The sequence below is a fragment of the Hyaena hyaena genome, unplaced genomic scaffold (assembly GCF_003009895.1).
Source record: "Hyaena hyaena isolate Hyena2069 unplaced genomic scaffold, ASM300989v1 scaffold_432, whole genome shotgun sequence".
NCBI classification, from domain to species: domain Eukaryota; kingdom Metazoa; phylum Chordata; class Mammalia; order Carnivora; family Hyaenidae; genus Hyaena; species Hyaena hyaena.
In genome coordinates this window covers 2,887-18,060 of record NW_024081063.1, presented here as the reverse complement: position 1 = coordinate 18,060, position 15,174 = coordinate 2,887, and the positions used below count along the sequence as shown (strand labels likewise).

General features: G+C 43.2%; 1 non-coding gene across 1 annotated transcript; it reads right to left on the bottom strand.

Moving 5' to 3' along the window:
* Nucleotides 1-1,211: 1,211 nt before the first annotated feature.
* On the bottom strand, nt 1,212-1,322 carry LOC120245729. Its single transcript, XR_005531857.1, has one exon. It is a non-coding gene; the product is annotated as a U6 spliceosomal RNA (small nuclear RNA).
* Nucleotides 1,323-15,174: the final 13,852 nt, after the last annotated feature.

Below are 15,174 nucleotides of genomic sequence, written 5' to 3'. Positions count from 1 at the left end.
AGTCAGCCAGGCACACCATCCGGCCGCCCCTATTTGATGGTTTTACGTGAATTTTAAAAAGACATCCTTTTTAAAGACTCTGTAGGTTCATCTGCAGGAAAAATCAACTAACTATTCAGATCTGGGATATATGTAACATTGATGATGGCCTTGAAGTTGTGCACTGTCTCTCCCTTTGTCCTTATCTGTCCCCCACACTGGATATCACCCTCTGGGATGGGACTGTGTCTGTTCCATCTTTATATCCCTCAGTGCCTAGACAATGCCTAATATGGAGTAAGCATGCAAAAAGTATCTGTTGAATGAACACATGTTTATTGCAGAAAATATTGAAAAGCAAAAAATAAAAAAAATGAAGCGCTATCCTATTTCACAGAGGTAGCTTTTGGCAATGTTTTGTTGTACTTCTTTTGGTCTTTTTTCCATTCATAAATATGTGTGTCATCCATATCTACAGTTGCCTTCATATATGTAACTTTTCCTCTCTTTCTTTTGAGTGATAGCAGCCAGCATTTATTGACACTGTACAGAGTGCTTGGGAAGATCCATTGTAGTAAGTTCCTCTGGCTGCCACTAAGCTCCTGGGAACTTATAGTCTGGGGACAGAGTTGGAGTAATGGCTAGCAAGGCACAACTGTCATGAGGCTTGATGTTTAGAGATCTAGCCTGACATCTTCAATATGATGTGGGGGGAGCAGGTGGTCTGAGAATTTCCAGGAGGGGTGGGACAGACCCTGGGACCTGACTCTGGGGGCTACCCTTTCTGAGACCATCTGACAGCCAACATAATTCTACACTTGATAAGAGCTATTCTACTCCAAAAATCCCTTAGAACAGGGCACATCATCTGAAGTTGAAACACGCTATAACTTTTAGTGAAGAAGAAATTTTTTCATTGCAAGTCCTCAGATTGACCTCTATTCTACTATAAAAAAAAAAAAAGACAAACAAACAAGTAAGAACAACCACCAAATCCCATTAAAATCTATGAAATTACTTCATTTGTTAATGTAGCCTGACAAAGCATCGCCCTTCATCAATTACTATATATAATACTGCTGTTTACTTGCTCTCATTAATCCATTACACAGAGCACAATTAAGACTTGGCTCTTGATTTACAGTTATGATACCAAATTTTTAAACAATGCAGACTTTAGCACAAAGAAACTCAAACAGGGCAGTAGGGATGAGAGAAATCCATTGAAATCAAGAATCATACTACACTTTCTAGAGGGTTTGCATGTCATCCTTGTGCAGGGAGCCATGCTAATCTTCTCTGATTCATTTCAGTTTTCTCCTATATGCTGCTGAAGTGAGTGCTACGCTCTCTGGAGAGGTTGATATCACTGGGCTTAAAGGCACAAGATTGTGTCTTTTATTAATGAGCAGACCACTGGGATTCTGAAAGGAAAATTCAGTGAAATGAGTGCTAACCATACAATTGCAAAAATGGCCCCATGGTAACTCTGGACTGTGGCACCCAGCTGCCTGTGAGGTGGAGAAGGACAGGCAGATCCTGTACTGTCCCAAGATCCAAGTAGCTGAAGGAGAGCTACTGAATAAAACTGGGTTGATCAGGTGAATCTAATGTCATGTCTGATGATTATACCCATGTTGTACCAAAGTCTCCCAAATGTAATAAAAACTGGGAGATGAGCTAATCTTTCTCTTTTGATTCTGTTACCTCCAACCTATTCCTCTGTGTTTTCTCCATCTCGGTGAATGGCACTGCCTTCCACCTCATTACCTTAACTGAAAACCCAGATGTTGTCTTTGTGATAGTGAAGTTTATGTGTCAATTTGATTGGGCCACAGGATACAGAGTCATCTGGCTAGACATGATTTCTGGATGTTTCTAAGAGGGTGTTTCCAGAAGTGATCAGCATTTGAGTTGGTGTTGACTGGAGTGAAGTAACCGGCTCTCCCCAACATGGGTGGGCACCATCTCATCCACTGAGGGCCTGGAAATTACAATAAGTATAGAAAGGTTGAGTCTGTGCTGTGCCTGGGTACTTGAGTGGGACATTGACCTTCTCTTGCCAAATTACCCAGGGCTCACCTAAATGATAGCAACCAACATTTAATGCCTTACACAGTGTCTATGGGTCAGGAGCTGAGAACTGACTTAGCAGGGTGGTTCTGCCTCTAGGTGTCTCATGAGGTTGCAGTGATCTGGAAGCTTGGCTAGAGGACCTGCTTCTAAGGTGGCTCATTCCCTTTGTTTTTTGCAGGAGCCTCAGTTCCTTGCCATGTGGATCACTCCGTAGTGCTGCTTGAGTGATCCAAGAGAGCACAACAGAATCTGCAATGCCCTTTGTGACCTAGGCTTGGAAGTCTTATTCCTTCACTTTTGCAACATTTTATTGGCTACATAGACCATCCCTATTACACGTGAAAGGGAGGTACATAAGGGTGTGAGTATCAGAAGGTGAGACTCACTAGGGGCCATCTTGGGGACTGTCTACTCCCTAGCAGTCGTCTTTCACACACCATGACATTGTGGTTGCTGGCCGCTGTAGTCTCCACCCTCCACACTTTCTCCAGCCTGGCTTTTCCCTCGTCCTCTACATCTGAGCTTAAGTATCTCTTTCTTGGAGGACTCTTCTCTAACAACCATATCTGGAGGAGATACTCTGCCACCCGTATTTAGTTCATAGCACTCTTGATAATACATATTGGTATTATATAATCACTCACTTATTTAATGATTTATTGTTTCCCTTCCCACTAGAATGTAAACTCCTAGAATTGCTGGGGTCTGTTGTGACCCCATCCCCTAGCAGAGTATCTGGCAAATATGAAAAAAATCAATATATATCTGTTGAAGGAATGATTTTTTAAAATTAAGGCCAAGGTAAGATGGCTTCTTTTCTCTCCTTGGCTTGATCCAAAGTTTTCTCTTGCAATTAGGAAGGGGCTTGGGGAGAGAGTGGGAACAAAGGAAGGAAACTAGGAGGTCCTGGCTGGAAGCAGATTGAGAGCTGGGCTGAGGGAAAGGGATACCAGAATGTGGCTCCCCCTTTAAGGCTCCCCGCTGGGCCCCACAAAGGCAGTACTCAAAGACAGATTCCCATTACACAAGCCCCACTGGGCAACACTAAGGTTTTATTCTGACCCCAGTAGGAGGGGATCTTCACTGGGACTCGAAGGAGGTAAAAGACTTTCTAATTCCAGCTTTTGCCAGAAAGTAGCAGAAAGAGAAGGTGAGACAAGTCACATTCATCTTGAGTGGCTGTAAAGTAATAGTGGGAATGACTGGGACATGTGGAGGAGGAGACCCAAGTTCTCCACCCTTCTCCTGTCACTTATCTCTAGAATATACCATCGGAGAGCATTTAGAGCTAGGCAGAACAATGTGAGGAAATTTGCACAGAATGTTATCTCTGCACTTTGCCAAATAATTGGTGAGCTCTAGGGGGCTGGTCCAGCCTCTGCTCTGACCTGGAACCTCATTTGGAAGCAGGGGAGGAAAGCTGCTCAGTGGAGCTGGGGAATGAAGTCCTCACACTCCCACACTGTCTGTGCCTGAGGCAAGGGGCCAGGTCCAGCACTGCTCAGTGGCCAACTCAAATTTGAAAGGTGTTGCTGGGATGTTTCTGTTCAGCCAGGAATCACGTGGCTTCCTTAAAGGCCTCATTTGGGTCCCCAGAGAAAGCCTTGTCTCTGTGCATGGTGTTAAAATATAATTTTCAAAAGGTTAAAAAAGCATGACTCTAAAAACAACAAAAAGGACTCATGCAAATACAAAAGGAATACATGTCAAAGATTTTATTCAACTCATTAATTAAATAACCAGTACTGTGTTGAAACCTGTCCAAAGAGTATTTGAAAAGCTAGGGATATATACATACATGTGTAGGTATAAAATATATATATGTATAGTGTATATATATATAGTCGATGTACACATATATGTATTACATATAATTTTACGATATAACTATAACAATTATATGCTGTAACATTATATGTTACATAATTACAATTATTATATAATATATAATATGATGTATATAATTATATAATTATGTTATATAACATATAATGAATATATATGTACATAGACATATTATATATAATTATATATAATTATGTTGTATCTACTACACATGCATATATATTATATATAATTATGATTATAATTTGAGAAGCTGGGGCTATATACATACATTCAATCTTATATGTATATATACACACACACACACACACACACACACACACACATTGCTGGGTTCAAGTTCAGTAGGGCCACACATTGCAATCTATGGAGTGTCTGCTTCCCCGGACTAAAATTACTTGTATCTCTATCAGTCGAAATCCTACAAGTCCACCTGTGCCCTTACAGAATTATAAAATAGCTCAGGAAACAGAAAGTCAAGACCAGGAATGCATCAAAAGAACCTGTCCAAAGAGCATTTGAATCTCTTTTGTCTATTTCCAGGATTCAGATAACTCTTCTGATAATAGATTCTGATGAAAGCTCCCTTCTCAGCTGAAAGGTTCTCCCTACCAAAAGTTTATCATGACAGCTGGTCCTTTCTGTGAATATTTTCAAGCCTGTACTACATGCAATAATAGTTAACATTTATTAAGCACCTACTCTGTGCCAAACACATTGCTAAGCACATTGCATGGATAAACTTATTTTGTCCTCTCAACAAATTGATTATTCTTATCTGTCTTTTGCAGATGACAAAATGAAGCTTAGAAAAATTCAGTGATTTGCTCAAGGTCACACAGCCATCCAGGAAATGGTGGATCCAGGATTTGGAGGTATGCAGTCTGACTCTTGAACTAAAAGAAGTTGTCCTAGACACTGGGAGTTCTAGAAAGATCAGTTACACATCATCCCTGCCCCAAATAATCTTGGAAAGGTTAGTTTCCCACCAAGCCAAAGACAAGAGCCTCATGCTCTCCCTACAAAATGAGGTCTTACTGATGTCTTTGCCAAGCCTACTGTGAGGATAAGTGAAATAATGTGGAAGTACCATATAGAGCCATGTCAGTAGGCAGGCTGATGTTATTATAAGGAACCTGTCATTATCAGAGCTGTCCTTTGTGCTCTTGGTGGCATGGACATTTCCATGGGGAAGATAGAATTTGGGTTTTTGATGAATCAGAGTCAAGAACGAGCTGTTTCTGGTTATTGCCAGGGCCAGGACTAGGAAGTACAAAATTTAAATTGGTGTCAAGAAGCTCAGTAATCAAGATAAAAAAAAAATTTTAATGCAGTTTTTAAAAAAAATCAAAATGAAGGTGAAAATGTCCATGAAAACAAAATACAACTTTGTTTTAATTTAATTTAAATAAAGCCAAGATCAGTATGACTGATTTTTCCTTTTGCCTTGGGTTTCCATATGGCTCAGCTTGGCACAGGCTTCTAGTCTATTTCCTGACAGAATTTACCAAAAGGCAGTATTGTGGTATGTACTTCCAGTCTTGTTCTGGGGTGTTGTTCTTAAATACGCTTATTGGATCCACTGGATCTTAGTATAGGGAAGGCAATTAAAAAATGTCTTTTCTATTCTTTGAAAATGATAATACACATGGAGAAGTGTATCATGAGTGTATAGTTCACAGACTTTTCATAAAGTGAAACTGTCCAAGTAACCGGCAGCAGATGAAGAAAAGGAACGAGTCAGCACTGCAGGGAACCATTTCTTGCTTATGATCTTCTCCAGCCATAACTTAAGAGTAATTTTCCTTGTGGGGACTCATTCATTAAGTAGTAATTTTTGCCTTCTGGAAACAGAGGTATAGCTGACCTAGGAGCGCAAACTAGATTCATTCTAATCCTTGGTCCATGACACATGATTGGCCCATGTGCAAGGACCTCTTTTTATTTAGGTAGTAATTTATTTTAATTTTCTTAATGTTTATTTATTTTTGACAGGGGGGATAGGGTAGAGGGCGAGGGGAACACAGAATCTGAAGCAGGCTCCAGGTTCTGAGCTGTTGGCTCAGAGCCCAATGCGGGACCCGAACTCGTGAATTTTAAGACCATGACCTGAGCCGAAGTCCAATGCTTAACTGACTGAGCCACCCAGAGACCCCAGGTAGTAATTTATTTTAAATAAGACTACAAGCATGGAAAACAGAACACCGACAGCAGCTGACAGCCACCTCTATGGGCATCCAACCCCCCTGTCTCCCTTTATTGGAATTAACTACTTTGTAGCCCTTGTGTATATACTATAGGTTGTTCCATTTGCTGAATTTCTCTCAGTCATAGCCCTGGCCATTATAGATCGTCTGACCATGCCTTCAGAGGTCTGTCCTCTCCACTTGGGCTCTCTAAACACCTTGTTCTGCTTTGCCCTTGGGTAGAGGTGGTCAAAGAGTAGCCTGGTCCAGCTGACAGGCAGTGCTGAGAGCAACCCATGGTCAGATCTGCCTAGGGTGGGATTCCAGCATGGCTCTCATGAGATGTGGAGAGGATTTGTCAACGGACCCTGAGGGAGAGGGAAGAAAGGCTCTCAGCAGGGGAGGCGTCAGCAGCTGGAACTGGCACCTAGTGGGCCACAATGGAGGGTTCAAGTATGGAAATCCCATACAACACTTTGACCAACACTTCTTGAACTGAGGTTCTATAAGAGGGTGGGTCAACTAGCAATTACAGTCTCCTATTTCCTGCCTCTGAGAGGAGGATGGACATTTGGAAGGCAGCTGGCCATCTCTTCCGTACTTTTCATCCCAGGGTTTCTGGAAGAATCCTATTTCAACATTCTGCCTCATGGTTTCAAAGCCATGAAATATCCTAGAATATTCTCTTTTGCAGTCCAAGTTACACCTCTTAGACTGCCTTTTGTAATAAAAGTCCTTTGCTTAAACATGTGTCTGAATTTTTGGGCTTTATACCTTGACCTCTAAAACTTGAGCCTCGTCAAATAGATTACACAGACAGAAAGGTGTTTGGTAAATTTTAAAAAGACCAAGGAGTCAAACCAGGCAATGCCTTTGCAAAGAATGGCTTAATGGTTATGGACAGATTTCACTTCTTGGGCATCTAATTCTTTGATATCTGAGCAGATAATACAGCTAGGAGATGGGAAGGAACAGTCAGGGCAGTTTTTAGGATGAGGAAGGGATAACAGAACTTTTTGAGATGGTTGAGATGGTGGAAGCGAAGAATTCTGTCGGAGAATTAATAAAAGGCTCAGTTTGATTCCACTGTTAGCTGTGTAAATTGGTGAACACCAATAAAAGCTGGCATGAATTTTTAGTCTTTCCTTCCTTCATGATCTGGTTCCCACTTGTGTTCTGAGCTCCGGGGGTTCTTTTTCTTTTCATGGGCTCCATATTCCACCAGCCTTCATGACTTTCTTTCCCTTGCATGTACCCAACTCCCTGCTTCTGTGCTCTTGCTCACGCTATTATAAGGCCGGTAAGCCTAGTAAGAGCTTGGTTAAGAGCTTGGTTGCTTTAGGTCAGACACTGCATGGCTGCTGTTAAATTGACTCCCCATCATTGACTGGACTTGATTAGAGACTTCAGGCTACCCTAAGTTGGCTTATAACCACTCAAAGGTCAAGAGGAGCCTGGAGCACTTCCATATTTTTGAGGCACCTGGTTTATTAAAAAGGAAGAGATGCTCAAGTGTTGGTGGAATTAAATGTGTATGTAAGTTCTCATTGGATGGCAATGGCTGTCTTGTGCTTCTGTGCATAAACTCAGTTGGAGGTAATATCAAAAGTGTAAACTTGAGGGCTTTTTGATAGTGACATTTGGGCCAAAGGACCTTCTTGTTCTCCTACGAGAGGCTCTCCTTGCCTTGATAATGGCTTTATTCTGTGTGACTTGGATTCTGGGAATTGTTCCTTCTGAGTTATCTCATTCAGCATGGTACTTTTGGGAGCAGGTCAAAACTTCTGATTGTATACCTGTGACCCAGGCTTTCCTGAACTGTCAAGCGAGACTTTACATTTGTCAGCCATCTTTTACAGTCCTCATGATCACCATCTTTTGAAAAACTAATTATGGGGTAACATTTCTTGAACACTTTCTATGACAAGAGGTTTTCATTAATTACCTCAATTAGTTCTTTCATTTATCCCTAAGATAAATTTTATTATCTTAAAGATAAAATAAGCATTATTTTATTATTGGCCCCAATTCACAGATGAGAAAAGCTGAGGCTCAGAAACATAAGTAAGTTTGTTGATGGGGTGGTGGTGGAGACTGTGCTTGAACCCAGGCATCCTGGTTATGGCTCTCATAGTTTTCACCACCTCACCCTCCTCCCTCCTGTCTGAGAGAAACCCACTCTGAGGAGCCAATCCTTCCATCCCTAACTCAACTGCCATCTTCTCCACAGGGTCTTTTTGAGTTACCTCAGCTGGAAGCTTGTTCCCCTCTTAACTCATGGTCCTGAGCACTTTCTCTAAATCTGTCTTTTAACCCCTACCACATTTTTCCATTTCCTAGAGTTATTTGTGTATATTTCAAAAAATAGGTCCCTTGTCTAATAGAACTTCTTTTTCCAAAGCACAATGCCTTGCTTATAGAAAGGAGTCAGTGCCTTTCTGTTGAATGAAGGGAATTTGCTTGCTGGCCTCCAGGGCCAAACCTTCAGCTCCTCCGCCTGTGCCTTGCTCAGTATGGTGCAGAGAGAAAGCCATGCGGTCAACACACCCTGCTGACTGACCAACCAAAGCTGAGGTGCCTCCTGAGGATGGTTTTCCATCTTTCCTGTATAAAAGGCCCTGTTTTTATTGGTATTAAATTTCTAAATACAGAAGCTAAGAATTTTTCCTTTTGTAAAGTAGGAAATACCTGATGGAAGGAAAACTGAATCTTGCCAGACCTTAAGAAAGGTCTCAGCAAAGCTCCCAGGAGCCTGTTGAAGCCCGGAGACCTTGGGTTGAAACTCTAACTGTCCAAAGAGGTCCTTCTATGGGGTGTCAGAAGGTCACATTCCCCTGCTGTGTGTGTATGTATTTTTTCAATAAAGGAAGCTATTGTATCTCTGATGAAGAGACAGCAGGTGAATATCTTTTTAGCAGGCCACCCCAGTAGTGGTTATTTTCAACAGCAATGGGTTACATGGGGACAGGGCAGAGACATGCTGAGCAACTGAGAATCTGGAGCTGTGTCTCAATAAGATGGAGACATAAGCACCATCTGACTGTCTTATCTGGGCTTCTTTCAGATCTCTTGGCCAGTTTTGCCCCTTCCTCACCTAGCCTACTGTCAATTGTCACCTCATTGACCCCTGTTTTCAGAACACCACACTGAGGTACCAGACTCTTTCCTCCATCGGGCCTTTTATTTCTTCTTTTTTAAAAAATTTTAAAATATATTTTTAAATATTTATTTATTTTGAGAGAGAGACAGAGAGGAAGAGAGAGAGAGAGAATCCCAAGCAGTCAGTGCAGAGCCTAATGCAGAGCTTGAACCCATGAGCAGTGAGATCATGACCTGAGCTGAACCCAAGAGTCTGATGCTTAACTAACTGAGCCATCCAGGAGCCCTTGTCTGGCCTTTTCTGACCTTCTTCCCTCTCAGTAGAAATGTGCACAGCTTGTCCATGTTTCCTCGAGGCCTGCTCTTGGAGTCTAGCTGATCTGTTAATGTGGTAATGGGAATGCATGCCTTTCTTTCTACCCCAGATAACATGCTTGCATTTTATTTTTACTCAGACACAGACAAGCAGGGCGGTTGTGGAGCAGGGCCAATGCTATCAGATAGCATCAAAGTTACTGCAGTACAGCCTTCTTGTTATTGTTTTTGTTTGAAAAAGTGAAGAACAAGCCAACCAACAAACAAAACAGAAGCTGTTTTGCACATTCAGGTTCAGGTCATGGTTCACCATGGCTTTGGAAAAAAAATTTTCTTTTGGTTGGACTTTTCTATAATAAGGCCTTCCCCAGCTTGTAGATTGGACACCGGATCGGTAGTGGGGGTTGAGGGGGGAGAGTAGGAAGGAAACACGGCAATGCCAGTTACCTCTCCCCAGAGTCTGAGCCCTTGTTCTTCCCTGGCTTCTTTCTCACCAGGCAGCTGGGATGTGAGTCTGGAGAATTCCCTTTGCTCATTTTCCCAGAGCCACCCATGTCTTGTCTTTGTCCTCAGAGATGCAGGATGCCCCCGACTAAGGGGCTTATCTCATTTCCTCAGTGTTGAAGGAAAGAGAGGAAGAGCCCATCCCATGGAAGAGAACCAGCTCTGCTTTAACCTCCCACCCGAGCTACACTACCTACCACAGCAGTGCCAGTGTCACCATTGTGTGGGAATTCTGTCTCTATTAATGGGGAGCCTGAATCTTCTCCTGGAGGTTGATAAAAACAAGGTGAACACTCTACAATCTCTTTTCCCGGCACATGGCAGACATCACTAATCAACTGTAATTTTCAGGCACAGTGCAGACATCACTAATCAATTGTAATGTTCCACTGAGTCTCAGGGAGTGCTGCTTCCCAGCAGGCACTACCAATCTATTGGGTTTGCATCGTAGAGCAAACACATTTGCCTTTCTTTGCAGAGTGATGCTTCTGTGGTTCATGCAGGAGGGTTGGAGTAGGTGCAGTTCTTCAGCTGACTGTAGCTGACAAGATGTGGAAACTGGGGAGCGAGAAAGAAGCTGTTTTCTTAGATTTCATGTGGATTTTGTTTTAAGTCCAAAAACTTTACCTGGCTTACTTGTTCTGGGCCTAAATGTGGCATCTCCACTCATTTTCTCTGCCGAATAGGAAGCAAAAGTGCAAGAAACCAGCTATCCTTAGGCTGGCAGCAGACTTACTCCTTGTGGGGAGAAATGCAATATATCATAGTGACTCAGGCAGCCAGAGGGTCCTTGGAAGGGGGAGGGATGTCAGAGGCTGGGGACAGAGGGCCAAGCTGGAGGGATCGAGTTCCCTGGCAGCCCAGGAGATCCTATAGAACAGCTCACATTCTCCTCGTCCACCACTGGTGTTTAGACGCCGCTGGAATGTCCTGGCAGGACTGTCTGTCCAAATCCATTCAAAATTGATTTTTGTGTCTTCGATGGGGAATTTTGGCCGGGATCCTTGTTGCCCCCCCATTCAGTTAGACATTCTTTTTTCCCTTTAGCTTATTAACTGCCTCTCTGTGGGAGTCTGGGCCTTCACATTCCCTCCTGAGCCGCTTCAAATGATCTGAAGCTGTAGCAAGGATCGAGGTGGGTCTGCACTGCAAATCTGAAATGCCCAGATGCATTTATTTAAAGCATCAGGCTCTCAGCAGGGTTGACACAGCCCAATGCTGAGAAATTGGGTTCAGGGCCAGCATCTCCCCGCTTTGCCAGAGAGCCAGGAAATGGGTAGGAATGTCCAGTGCCAAGGAAAAGGAAGAGCCAGAGAAGAAAAGCCAAGGATGTGTAGGAAAATCCTTGTAGGAATTTCTGTGAGGCAAGCCCCTCCACTCAAAGTGCCTGCCTGCCTTCAGGCCTGATGCTTGCTCGCACAGTCAGCAGCTGGTGGAGCGTCAGTACATGCCAGGCGCTCTCAGGTGCTCAGGGGGTGGAGGAAGAAGAATCCTATCCTCTGGGAATTTACAATCAGAAGAGATGACAAGCACAAACCTAATGAAAATTAAAATGTGAGGAAGAAGGTGGGCAATTAAGGTATGTTAAGAGTTCAGATGAAGTGAAACTACATGCCTCTATGGGCTTTAAGAGCTAGATTTTGAGGTGTGTGTGTGTGTGTGTGTGTGTGTGTGTGTGTGTGTGTAAATCAAGAGTTCTCCATCCTCCAGACAAGTGGCTGTCATTCTCAATCACAGCTTCTTGGCTGTGCATTGGAATCAACCGATGAGCTCTAAGAAATACGGATGTCAGGCTCTACCTGAGGTTCTGATGCAATTGAGCCTGAGTCCACTGCAGAGATATTCCCATGGGGATGGGCAATGTCAAGCTGTACAGTGATTGACCAGACTCTGGTGCTCATCTGCGTTGATTGACAAGCTGGAAAATGGTGATGGTGATAGGGTAGAGGGTGGCTTCTGTGGGTCACATGGAGATACTGTCCTTTTCTCTGGAGGTAGGTTAGGAAAGAGATAGTCTCTTTTGTTTGAAAAGTGGAACATAAACCCACAAGAGGCAGAGCTCACAGTCAAAAGAAACACATCCTCCTATGTTTTTAAATACCAATATACATTCCTGGGAGGGAGGACTTTCCTCATTCCCTCTCTCCCTCTCCCTTCTAGTTACTCTCCCCTTCTTCCATCTCTCCCTTCCCTTCTTCTATCCATAAATATTTATTGAGCTTATGCCACAACCTGGTCACAGCTCTGGGGGTCCAGCATTGACCAGTACAGATTAGTTTTTGATTTCAAGGAGTGGACACTTTACGTGTTATCATAAAGCAGAGACACAGGTGGTGATGGAAATGTGTATGTGTTCTGTACAACAGGACTTTTCCCGAAGAGTCAGCAGTTGGTGACTTGGAACTGTGTTTTGTGGCTGTCCCAGCATCTTTGGTAAGCCCAGCATCCCATTATCCCTGTGCAGGCACCAGATATGTGGGTGGGCCCTTTTGGATGGGCTAGTCCAGTAGAGGTCCCAGAAGACTGGAGCCTGACCTGATACCGTGAGTGGAAGACCCTCCCAGTTTGCTGTGTAACTTTCATATTCAACAAGGACAGCCCCTCCTCCTCCCACTGGAAAATGTGGTGAGGTGACTATGATGAGATGGGGAGAGAATTATTTAAGGCATGGAAGAGGTGGGTTCAAATCTTGACTCCCTCACTTACTAGATAGAATACTTTGGGCAAATTACTTATTAGCCAGCCTCTTTCAGGTTCAATTTTCACCAACTGTCTTAACAAAATACTTTCTGAGAGCTTGCTACTTATTATGTTGAGAACTTTCTACATATTCTTTTGTTTTAATCCTCGCTTTATTCCCACAAGATAGATGCTGTTATTACAGAACTCAGAGAGGTTAAAAAGGACATCCAAGGCCACATGGCTGGTAAATAACAAGCCAGGAGTGAAAACCCAGGCTGTGTGACTTCATGGCCAGAGCTCTTGCCATGCGTTGGAATAATAATATTTCCTCACTAACTTGTTGGGAAGACTACCTTCTTTATCACGTGAAAGCAGAAAGCAGCTAGAGTGGTGCCTGACACACAGGACTTTTTCAATCATTAACTGATGATTTTTCAACTCAGGTGATTTATGACTCCAGATCAACCCTTTCCTAGATCCTGACATGCTGACAAGAAACAAAATATCTAATAGTGTTCTGCAATGTTCCCAGTTATACTTGGCAGTGATCATAATAAACAGATATGTATACAGTCCCATAATAAGATGTGCATCCTACGACCTGAGCTTGTTTCTAGAATCACCACGAAGTTGGGCATTCTACAGCTGTCTATAGAAAGATGCAAAAAGTTACATCAGATAACACTACTCTTCACCGCTATTACTATCAGATTGCTCAGATCTCACTGGAGAAATTAGTAATAGCGTGGTTAATAGTCACGACAACCAAAATGGTGCTTAGTATTTCTGCAGCATGTTTTCATGGGGAAATCTTCAAGCCAGATCCTTGTATTCATCCTTGTATTCAACTCACTTTTATCTTGCTCTGCTTCTTAGTGGCATTTGACACTGCTGGGTCCTCCTCCCGCCCACCTGCCTTTTGGGATATCAGCTCTCCTTGTTTGCTCATCCCGGAAACTCGTCTTCTCAATTTGACTGGTTCTTTAATCTCTGCCCCATCCTTAAAAGTGGAAGCTGCTGGGGCGCCTGGGTGGCTTAGTCGGTTAAGCATCCGACTTTTGCTTAGGTCATGATCTCGTGGTTTGTGGGTTCGAGCACCGCGTCGGGCTCTTTGCTGACTGCCAGCTCAGAGCCAGGAGCCTGTTTCAGCGTCTGTGACTCCCTCTCTCTCTGACCCTCCCCTGCTCACGCTGTCTCTCTCTCTCTCTCTCCTAGAAATAAATAAAACATTAAAAAAATTTTTTTAAAAAAGTGGAAGCTGCTGCTTCTGAGGTAAAGCACCACTCATTCATTCATTCATTCATTCACCCATTCAATGAAGATATCTCAAATGCCAGCTAGGTGCTATGGATACAGCTGTGAACAGATCAGACCTTAGGGAACGTCCCTACTTTTTAAAGGGGGAGATAGATAATGAAACAAATCTGAAAATTATAGTGTGATAGATGATGGTAAGTAGTAGGAAGAAAAATAAAGTGGGAGAGGAGGAGGGGGCACTAGAATTTGATTCTAAATAGGTGGTCAGAACAGTTCTCACTAAGAAGATAGTTGCCCAAGGACTTGAAATCAGCGAGGGGGTGTGCCCTGTGGCATCTTGGGGACAAACGTTAAAAGCAGAGGAAACAGCAAGTGTGAAGCCTCCAAGGAGGAACCTGCCTGGGGAGTTTGAGGACTCTCAGAGAGGCACATGTGAGGGCGCCTGCGTGGCTCAGAGAGTTAAGCATCTGACTTCGGCTCAGGTCATGATCTCCCCGTCCTGGGGTCAAGTCCCAGAGTCTGGAGCCTGCTTCGGATTCTGTGTCTCTCTTTTTCTCTCTCCCCCTCTTCCGCTGAGACTCTGTCTCTCTCTCAAAAATAAATGAACATTAACAAAATTTATAAAGAAGAGAGACACGTGTGGAGTGAGTGAGTGAGTGAGTGAGTGAATGAGCAGGAGTGTGTGTGGAAAAGGAGGTCAGATGGGCACCTCCTCACACTGTTGTGAGGACACTTGCTTTTAACCATTTCAGGGCTTTGAGCAGAGGGATCATATCTGACTTATGTTTTAAAAGGATCACTTTAGGTGATCACCTTTTAAAAAAATATTTATTATTTTTTTCAACAAGGTAACTTTCTTTTTGTTTTTGTGTTTTTTTATGTACTTATTTTATTTTACTTATTTTTAATTATAGTTTACTGTCAAGTTGGTTTCCATAGAACACCCAGTGCTCAACCCAACGAGTGCCCTCCTCCATGCCCATCACCCATTTCCCCCCTCCCCCTCCCCCCATCAACCCTCAGTTTGTTCTCAGTATTTAAGAGAGTACTTATGGTTTGCCTATTTATTTATTTTTGAGAGAGCACAAACAAGGGAGGGGCAGAGAGAGAGAGAGAGAGAGACAGAGATGGAGACAGAGATTCCAAAGCAGGTTCCACATTGCCAGTTCAGAGCCCGATGTGGGGCTTGAACTCGAGAACTGTGAGATCATGACCTGAGCTGAAGTCGGAG